This window comes from Furipterus horrens, unplaced genomic scaffold (assembly GCF_987537825.1).
Source record: "Furipterus horrens unplaced genomic scaffold, mFurHor1.1.pri manual_scaffold_1, whole genome shotgun sequence".
Lineage (NCBI taxonomy): Eukaryota > Metazoa > Chordata > Mammalia > Chiroptera > Furipteridae > Furipterus > Furipterus horrens.
Genome location: NW_028327171.1, coordinates 47483488 through 47494112, shown reverse-complemented (window position 1 = coordinate 47494112; position 10625 = coordinate 47483488). Strand labels below are relative to the sequence as shown.

The window sequence follows — 10625 nt, the reverse complement described above, 5'->3', positions numbered from 1 at the left end:
GAAGATGGGATAAGAGTCAAGACCAGAAGCAACATATTTCTGCATTGGGGGAAAAACTTCCTCCTGTAAAATAAATCACCTCCTGTCCCCATAGATTTACCCTAAAAATCAGAGAAAGCTATTGCCACCATTGTACTCCTGGTCATTGTACCTGATGAGGTATGAAACTGTGTGGTTCATTCATTGGCTCTACAGAAGGGGAAATAGTCAGGAGGCGACAACAGAGTAAGAAATAGATCACATCTTCCACTCTCTGACCTGGACCCAATTTGTGAGAGACTTTGTGTGTTAATTCTGAGACCTGAGGTGAGGGGAAGTTTTGGGGTGATACGAGGTAGGGCCAGATTATGAACTTTAGAGGCCCTGAATTCCAAAAGATTATGGAACCCCCATCCCTCTGTAACTTACATTCAATGTAACAAAAAACTTACATAAAATGCGATATTAGAATACCATCTTCCAATATTTTTCTGGTACCAAAATTCTAAATAAGGCTTTGAAAGCTAATTTTTCATGTGAATGTGAGTTCTTTTTTTACCAGTACTTTAAGCATGTGCCTAATCCACCTATCAGGGAAGCCAGCTCTGGGCTGGAGCAGCCTGCAGGACCAGAGGCTGACACCTACATTGGTGTTCTTAGAAGGCCTAGGCTTGAAATAGCAACATTCATCACCCTGGACTCTTTCTTGGCAAACCCATGTTATATTTTTGAAGGGCAGGATCAAAGTTGGTTCTCGCAAGCCACAAATTCTGAGTCATTAAACCTTGATACCAGCAACAACTTTTACAAGACATTCAGAAATAGAATGCTCTTAGGCAGAGGCTGACAAATAAGTGTCTGCTTGCCCCCAATACCACCTCCACTGGCCACACAGAGCCTAAAAGTCCACCAGCAAAGTAAAGTACAAGAATGACCTAAGGCCTTGGCCTTCTGCTAATACAGTAAGTCCTCACTTAACATCATCAACAGTTTCCGCAACATTAAGTGAAGTGACATAAAACAAAACCAATTTGCCATTGTCTAACACTGATATAAACAAGAGTTAAGCTCCTACAGTATATCTTCAACGTTATAACAAAACAGTGAATGAAGCGATGTTATTTCAAGACATGCTGTATGCAAATATTCCAAAAGGAGTCACCTTAGGCCATTAAAAAATAGTTTTTATTGAATTTATTAGGGTAACATTGGTTAATAAAATAATATATAAAGTTGGTGCAAAAATAATGTCCAATTTCAAACTCTGTTTTAAAAATTAAAAAGCCCATGATTATGAAAATATTTATTCATTAACATAACCTCCTTTGCTTTCTAGAACCTCATTCCATCTGTCAACTAGCTTGTAAATGCCACGGTTCTAAAATTCTTTAGGGTTTGAGGCAAAATATCAATCCAACTCATTTTCCATTTCTTCTCATGATGTCAACCTAAGACCATCAAAATGGTTCTGTAGTCCCAAAACAAGTGATAATCAGAAGGAGCAAGGTCAGGAGAATATGGAGGATGAAGCAATATTTCCCAACCAAGCACTTTCAAGAAATTTTTGGTGAGTCGAGCTGTGTGAGGATGAGCATTATTGTGATGGAAGATGACACCCTTTCTGTTGACTAAGGAGGGTTGCTTTTGGTTCAAAGCTGCTTTAAAACGATGAAGTTGTTCACAGTAAAGATTAGCAGTAATTGTTTGATTGTTGTCTAACAGTTCATAATGGACAATTCCTTCCATATCCCACCATACACTTAACATGATCTTCTTTGGATGAAGTCCTCCTCTTGGTTGTTGAACTCTTCTTCCTCCTCGACTGATCCATGATCAGCAGCGTTTAATGTTATGGTAAAGGATCCACTGCTCAGCACCTGTAACAAGCCTACCTAAAAATGGTGCCTGAAGGTGTCACAAAAACAATGATTCATAACAAGCAACACACTGGAGACAGTTTGTGTGGGACCCACTTTCCAACTACTGAAACCTTTCTGATCCTTTTCAGTTGGTGTAGCACAGTTGTATGGGCTATGTTAGATTGTTCTGCAAGTTCCCTAGAGGTAATGGTGGGGTTTTCTGTGACACTTGAATCTTCCAACACTTGGGAATCAAGTTTTTTTGGATAACCCACTTTTGGCTCATTTTTCAAACTGAAATCCCTACTTTGGAAATGGGAAAACCACCTCCTGCAACTTCTTTCAGTCACTGCATCGTCCCCATAAGCACTCTGAATAGACTTTGCCACTATACTCGCATTGGTACCTTTATGAAACTCATAGAGTAAAACATTTCTAATGTAGTCTTTAGATGGGACAAACATGGGTGCAAATATTGCAGATGATTATGAACAAGACTTTGATAATATGAAAAAAATAAAGTATAAATTAGTCACTGTGACAAAAATATTATAAGAAGAGGCATAAATTTAATAAATACTATCTAAAACTTTCTTTTAAAAAGTTGGACATTACTTTTGCACCAACCTGTAGGTTTCAGATGTATAGTTCTATAATACATCATCTTTATAATGTATTGTATGTTCACCACCTAAAGTCAAGTCTCCTTCCATCACCATTGGGCTATTGAAATTAGTCATGAGAACTTTTCCACTGGCTTAGATAAGGGGTCTGTGAAAATGAGGTTCTATTCAGTTTACCAGAGAGGTTGAACCAAGGAGAGAACACAGAGAAGCTGCAACAACTCTCTACTTCATCACTTTCATTTTTATTGTGGCATTTTCTTATTTATTTTTCGGTCTGTGTTACTATCTTTCTCTCCTTACTAGAATGTACATTTCAAAGAGCTGGCACGTTGCCTGTTCAATATTGTGTCCTCTAAGTTCTAGAATAAGATCTGGTACAGGTAGGCAATAATAAATATTGAATCAATGAAAAAGTGAATGGTTATAATCTTCTTGTGGAAATAGCTATGATTGTTTCCCATTTTACAAATAAAATATCTAGAGTTCAATGAGGTTAAGTGACTTGTCCAAGGCACAGACTCAAGATTTGAACCCAGATCCATCCTATTACAAAATCCATATGCTTTGTAATACCTCATGTTCTTCGCCCCTCCAGATGGCCTCTGGGACCCTAAGATTCATGCATGTATTTTAGGGTAGCTTTGAGGTGGGCATAAAAAGTATTTTTGAGCAATGTTAGGGACTGCAGCTGGTTATTGCACAAGGTGAAATGACTTTAGACCCAAAGTCACACTAAAACTGTGCTGGGTCTGGCTGTCTGCCAGTGACATTGTGAAAGCCTGACATTTTGAGGCCTCAGGGAAATCTGCCATCTACCACAAAGGCCATCATGTAGAATGAAGCAATTCTGCAGTACTGGTATAAAGACTGTAACTAAAAAACATTCAGCCAGAAAGGCCTTGAGGCTAGTCTTTTTCTCAGCAGAGAACTGTTACTAGAATGAAATAATCAAAAAATGTGACCAATTCCTCCAGGGTATGGTGGCTACTCTTCAACCCCCTTCAGCATGTGAATTGGAGTATTGAAGGAGCAGGCCACATGGCTAGTTTCCATTAAGCATGGTTAAATATTGCCATACATTTTCCTTATTGTGATTTTTGAAACATAATCTTAACTGAATAATAAGCATAATCACTGTTTTAGAAAAATAGTACGGGAGATTGGAGCAAGATGACCGAGTAAACATACCCTACAGGCTTCCACTCCACCCCCAGATCCCTGGAAGTGTCAAGAAAGGAAAATATTCCTTTATCCCTTCCAAAGACTTGGCTACAATTACACTTCATTCGAAGCAACCTCAGATACTAATTTAAGTACCTGTTTTGCACTCCTGCTTTAGATTAATTGTAATTCTCAAAACTAAACAATAAAAAAAAATCCAATTAGAAAACGGGCAACAGAAATGAAAATTATTTCATGAAATATGATATACAGGTGACAAATAAGCACATGAAAAGATGCTAAACATCATTATCCATTGGGGAAATATAAATTGAAACCACAAATAAGATATCACTGCACACCTACTAGAATGGCTAAAACTGAAAATAGTAGGGAACAATATAATGGTGAGTACATGTCATATACAATTGTCAAAACCTGTAGAATGTACAACATTAAGAGTGAACCCTAACATAAACTATAGACTTTGAATGCCTTTTTAAGGTAGGGAAAATGGCACAATTATTTTTAGAATCAAAAAATCATTGAGAACACTAAATCTGGGAAATGACATAATGAAAATAGATCACTGATAATTTGCCAATGGGGCTGAAAAATGGTATAGCCATTCTGGAAAATAGTTTAGCAGTTTCTTTAAAAAGTAAACAGGAGTCATACTCTTGAGCATTTATTCCCCCATAATGAAAACCATGTCCAAACAAACACCTACACATAAATACTGAATATCCCTATTCATATACATCTTTGCTCACAACATAAATTTCTAAAAGTGGAATTGCAAGATCAAGGCACATCTTAAATTTTGATATTTGTGGTAAGTTAATTTTCAAAAATTCAATAGTGATTTATCCTACTCCCAACACAGTATAAGTATCAAATATTTAAATATTTGACATTCTAATAGATTTTTAAATATCTCATTTAATTTGTAATTCTGATTATGTGTGAAGATAAGCTTCTTTTCATATATTTATTATTTGTACTTATTTTCCTGTGAATTGTGTTTATTTCTCTTGTCCATTTTTATTGAGTTACTTTCATTAATTTTTATAAGTTTTTTTATATGGTAGAGAAATTAATCCTTTGTTATATGTTTGGAAAATATATCTTTTGTCTTTAAAAATGTTTAATACAAAAAGTTTTGCTTTCTGTTCAGCCTAATTTTTTACCATTTTCCTTTGGGCTTCTGGGTTTTGTGTTTTACCTGTAGAATTTCTCCCATTCCAAAGTTATTCTTTAAACTATGTTTTCTTCTAGAATGTTCATGACTCCTTTTTCTTTCAATTCACTATTTGAACAAAAGGACAAAGACTACCTAATAGAGCTAACCAAAAGCTATTTATTCAAAGCCATCACTTTTATTCCAGTAGAGACTGGAATGGGGTTAAAAGAAGAGTCAGTTTTATAGGCTGGAAAGAGGAAGTCCTACAACAGCCTTTGGTGAGTTTTCTTCTAGGATGGGATTTTCTAATGCTAGTAGGGTGGAATTTGGGGGAGAGAGGGAAGCTTTCTAATTGATTTTCAAGTTTTATTTATTTATTTACTTATTTATTTATTGCTGTGCCCACTTGAAAATTTTAATTTAATACTTATTTTAAGTATCAACAAGTAGAATGTCAGATGAAAAGTGAAAGCTTTTTGTAATGATGATACTCCTCTTCAATAGAAAAGACTTCTCTCGGTATTTTAAAGGTTGTTTTATTTTACCTGGACATATTTAAGAGGATTTTCTTCTTCTTTTCAAAATTTTTTCCATTTATTTTATTTTATTATTGTTCAATTACAGTTGTCCTAATTTTTCCCCCATTGCTCTCCCCTGCTCCCCCCCACCCAATTCCCCTGTTCCCACAGTCAACCCCCACCCTGCTGTTCATACTTGGCAGTCCTTGATTGGTCCACTATCTGCTAGAACCTAAGTGGCAGATTTCCTGGCTGGGTAAGGTCATAAGAATTTTCCTGCTCCAACTGAAAGAAAACCTGGAATTCAATTCAACCACGGCAGGAAATACATCTGCAGCTTCAGGTAGTTGCAATGCTGCCCCCTCTGCCAGCAGGACATGGGCTCAGGGAAGCTGGAGGAAGCACATATTAGCATCTCAAATCTACTTACTAGTGGGCACCAAGAAAAATGTTCAGCCCTGGCTGGTGTGGCTTAGTGGATTGAGGGCTGGCCTGTGAACCGAAGGGTCGCTAGTTTGATTCCTGGTCAGGGTACATGTCTAGGTTGCAGGCCAGGTCCCCAGTTGGGGGCACGTGAGAGGCAAGCATACATTGATATTTCCTTCTCTTTCTCCCACCCTTCCCCTCACTCTAAAAACAAATAAATAAAGTCTAAAAGAAAAGAAAAATGTTAATTCTTCCTCAGACCAATCCAAGGGACGTTTCTTTGGGAGTATGATGGGAGGTCTGATCTTCACGGTGGAATAACGAACACAAAGAGAGTCATGTATAATTACACCATGTGTGGCATCTGGCAAGGTGAAGCAGGCTAGGAGCAGAGTGTAAGTATTCCATTATTGCCGCCCGGCATGTCTAAACTGATGGATCAGTGTGACAAATACCTGGAAGACTTCTCTACCACAGGGGCCCAACTGCCTCACAGGTATGAAGAAGACCACCACAACTACTAGTTACACCCTCCCATTCATTAGCTGCATTCTGACCACAGAAGGCAAGGAACAAATGGACAGGAATGAGTTCACAAAGAAATGTGTGGTCCCGAGGATCAGGAAGGCTTCCAAGTACATCATGCTCTACCAGGTGATAGAAGAGTGTGGTTTCTATGTGACTGACCACCCTGATCAAGAACCAAGCCCTTCTCTAAGAAGTGGTTTGTGCTGAGTGTGCTGTGTAAGAGCAGAGGGACAGGACATTTTGGGGGTTACTACCTTTAATAGGAACTAGGGACTTCTAAATACATCAGACTGTGATTGATTTTAAAGTGTTATGGCTTCCCTTTAAGCATATTTCAGCTTACTGCAGTATAAGAATTTACAAAATTAATAGAAATTGCCCTGGGTTTCTGAAAGAAAAGAAGAGAGAAAGAGAGAGGAAGGAAGGAAGGAAGAAAAGAAGGAAGGAAGGAAGGAAGGAAGGAAGGAAGGAAGAAAGGGAGGAAGAAAGGAAGGAAGGAAGGAGAGGGGACGGGGGAGGGAGGAAGGGGAGGGGAGGGGAAATCTGGTCCTCAACTTTGGAGTCTTGCATGAGCAAGTCCTCATGTTTTAAAAAATGAAATAAAATTCAGTTTTATTTTCTTCTATATATTTAGTGAACCCAACACCCATTTTCATGCATATTTATTTTTTAGTTTCAATTTTAAATCCCTTTTTCATACACTTTTCAAATACACTGGGCTTTATTTCAGGATTCTCTACTCTGTTCTTTGACCAATCCATCCTCTTGACCAATGAGGTCTTTTATTTATTTATTTATTTATTTATTTTATTTTCAAAGGACTTAACAAACATAACTACGTACAACCACAATTCATTCAGCAACTATTTCCTGAGTGGCAGCTGTGTGTGAGGCCCTGCAGAAGACACAAGTACAAGGTACACTGGGCCAAATGGAAGGTCAGAGTGAACCATTCTGGAGGACCTTGGGGCAGCACCTGAGAACAACAGCTGTGATGACTAGTATTGAACTGGCTCTTCTGGTCACCCACCTGTGATGTGACATTTGTAGAGAGGGTCTTCCTGTGAGGCCAGCAGTTTTGGGTACTTTGCACTCTGCCAGCACCATCAAGTGTAACCATTTTCAAAGATTCAGAAAATGACTAAGGTCCACAGAATTGAGAAAGCTTTGAGCAGTGTTTTCTTATAAGTGGCTGGCTAATCGGTGAAAAACGTGTTTCTTAGGGTCCAAGTTGTATGTTTCCTAACTATTCTAATGGAACCCTGAAGAGTCTTCTGTCCAGATCTAGTTCCTACATATCCTCATTGAGAAGTGCATACCTTGTGACAGATAATTGGCAAGACCAAAGCAGAGAAATCTACTAAGAAACCTATATCAAGACCGATTATATAAATGTGTATTATAAAGAGTGTGAAAATATGTCACCATAGATTATACTCTCTTTGACTTAGTAGACATGGCTAGTGGTGTACATGCAGCAAAAGGCTCTGTGTGCTTTAAAAAATTCCAATCTGTTGATTCATAAGCCTGGGTTGTATCTAAGGCAGATTCTCTTCTTTGGGATAGACATCGTCACAACCTTTCAACGGTTGCTGAATGGAGGAGGTCATGACTGATTATGCCAGGAGCCTAACAAAGTTGTTCTGCAGAACTTCCCTGAGACCCTGCAGCAACTCTCTGGTGCCTCCTCTGCAGCTGATGTCTCCTGCATGTCACAGCTGGCTGGTCTCAACTCTCCTCATTCCCTACAGATGTTTAAGACACAGGAATCAATCAAGATACTGGGACTCACCTCCCAGTGTAAGTGGGAAGGAGTGGCCGTACCAATGAGAAAGCCAGGAATGAGCTGAAGAACTCCAGAAATGGCAAATCAGAGAGGCTCTCACACACTTGGCCGATTGACTGCATTATTTCAGCGTCATTTGAGTCATTCCCTGCGTCTAGGTCAAGATTTGCCTGAGCCTGGGTGGGAAGAGGAAGGATACTCCCAGCACTGCCCGGACTCAGATGCCACCTCCTGGCCGGGGACTGTCAGTGCATGTGGCCTCCTAAGCTCATGGTGCCACAGGTGAGAATGGAGGAGCAGGGTTTTCCTAATATCTTAAAATACATCTTGGCCCAGTGTACACACACATGCAGACACCCATTAAAACAAGTTCTACACAACATTACCCTTACTATGAGTGATGCCCTTTAGTAGTTTGCATTGTGTTATTTCATTTTTTTTAGTTTTTTTTTTTAAGACATTATTTATTTTTAGAGAGAAGGAAAGAAAGCAAGAAAGAGAGGGAGAGAAACATCAATGTTTGAGAGATACATTGATCGGTTTCCGCTCGAATGCCCCCAACTGGGAACCTGGCCCATAACCCAGGCCTGTGCCCTGACTGGGAATCAAACCAGTGACCTTTCGGTTTACAGGCCAGCACTCAATTCACTAAGCCACATCAGCCAGGGCTATTTTGTTTTTTAAATGCTGTCCCAGATCCACTGATTTGGATGAAAACTCACAGTTTGAAAAGCACCCTTCAAGGCCAGGGCAGAGGGAGAAAGAGAAAAAAGAAAATCAGAAGAGGAATTGGGAGGATACGGGAAAGGAAGTACAAAGAAAGAAGGCGAGGACAGTGGAGAAGGTGTTTGGTGGGAGGTCACACAGATGCCTACTGCGATGTCTCTTCAAGAGCATTTGCTCTGTAATAACTACATCTCACTCTGTGTGCCTTCAGCGCTGTCTTTTCCATGGGACCCTGGGCTACTTGGTGGTGGCAACAAACATTTTGCACCTCTATAAACCCCCCTGCTCCTAGAAGAGGGATTCTTAGAGTTAAGCAAAATCTTAAAGAACATCCTTTAGTCAAAGAGTTTCATTTTCCAGGGGAGAAAACTGACTCAAAATGGTCAGCCAGCCGGTCAGACTGAACTTATTCACCTTAGTCAGGTCCTGGGCATAGTCAGGATTTGCTCATGATGGGTCACGAGCATCAGTTTTTCATCTAAAAACAAAGATAACAATAGCTATATTAGACAGTTAGTGGGAGCGTATTATGCGTACCTGGCACACCATAGGATCTCAATAAATAATACCTGCTATTATTATTGGTAGTTTTGCAGGAGTCAAAGCTAGTCTCAGAACAGCACTGACCACTTTAGGTATGCTGCTATCATCAACTCTATTGGGAAATTAGGCTGCCAATGTCTTCATCCCAGACAAAATGAAAATCCTCATAGACATGTAACAAAATGACCTTAAAAATAAAAACAGGAAAGACATGCATACATACAACAAAAAACAAACAAACAAAAAACCTAATTCTCACACAGGCCTTATCAAATATTCATCTTGCCTATACCAACATTTTAAGTTGGTATACATTTTTGAAAAGTGAATGGAATCATTTTATTTCCCCACTCATTTCACCCAGTATTTTGGGGAAGACATGACCCTCAGAGGCTCAAGGCTACTTCTAGTCTATGCACCAAAATAAATGCAAAAGTGATACACAGAAGTGGATAATATATATGGGGAAGGTGGCCAGAAAAATTCATGGTGATAGGAACTCAAGAGTATTCCCTCTTCCTTCCACAGACCATCTTCAAAACTCATTGTTTGTAAATATAAATATTTTAGGGAATTTTGTTTTAGTGCTTAATGCTTAGATTAGATTGTTGTTTTGCTTTACAAAAATTAAATAAATCTATTAATAAGTGAACTCAGTTGGGAGTTTAAATTACACTAGTCAGAAAACACTCATTTGACAACAAAATCTTAAGCTCAGTTATTTTTCTGTAAATTTCTCTTTTCCCTTCTTGTCCAATGGAGCAACTCTAGATCCTGCTACTTCAGTGGCAGCTCTTCCTACACATTTTAAATGGTTGAACTCTATTTTTGTTTTGGTTCCTTCCAACTTTTTCTCTCATCTCATGGAAAAGAAAGGTAAATATTGTATATGCAAATTTTAGGGCAATTTCCAGTATATTAATAGGGTTATTTTGACTTGGGAGCTGGAGCTGCCTTAAAGGAGCCTCTTGTTCACTGCCTCTGGACCTGAAAGCTTTCTCCTCTTCCTTTGGAGGAACACTAGACAGTACCATTGTGCTAACAGGAGTGGCAGTATGTGAGCTAGGCACTGTGCTAGGAGCTCCAACTCATTGAATCTTCACAGGGAAACTTATGTAAAAGGTATCACCTCCATTTTGTAAAATACAAGATTAAGAATTTAAGGCACATTGAGGGTAGGTAATTTTTGTCCAAAGAGACAGAGCTGGGTTTGGGCCTGGATCTCTAGAATCTCAAGCACTTGCTTAACAACTGTGCCATGGCTGCCTAAATGACCGCTGTCTTGTGGAC

General features: G+C 39.0%; 1 pseudogene; it reads left to right on the top strand.

The window, feature by feature from the left end:
• The first annotated feature begins 3634 nt into the window (after positions 1-3634).
• Positions 3635-10625, top strand: part of LOC150021048 (uncharacterized) — a 12601-nt pseudogene continuing 5610 nt past the window's right edge.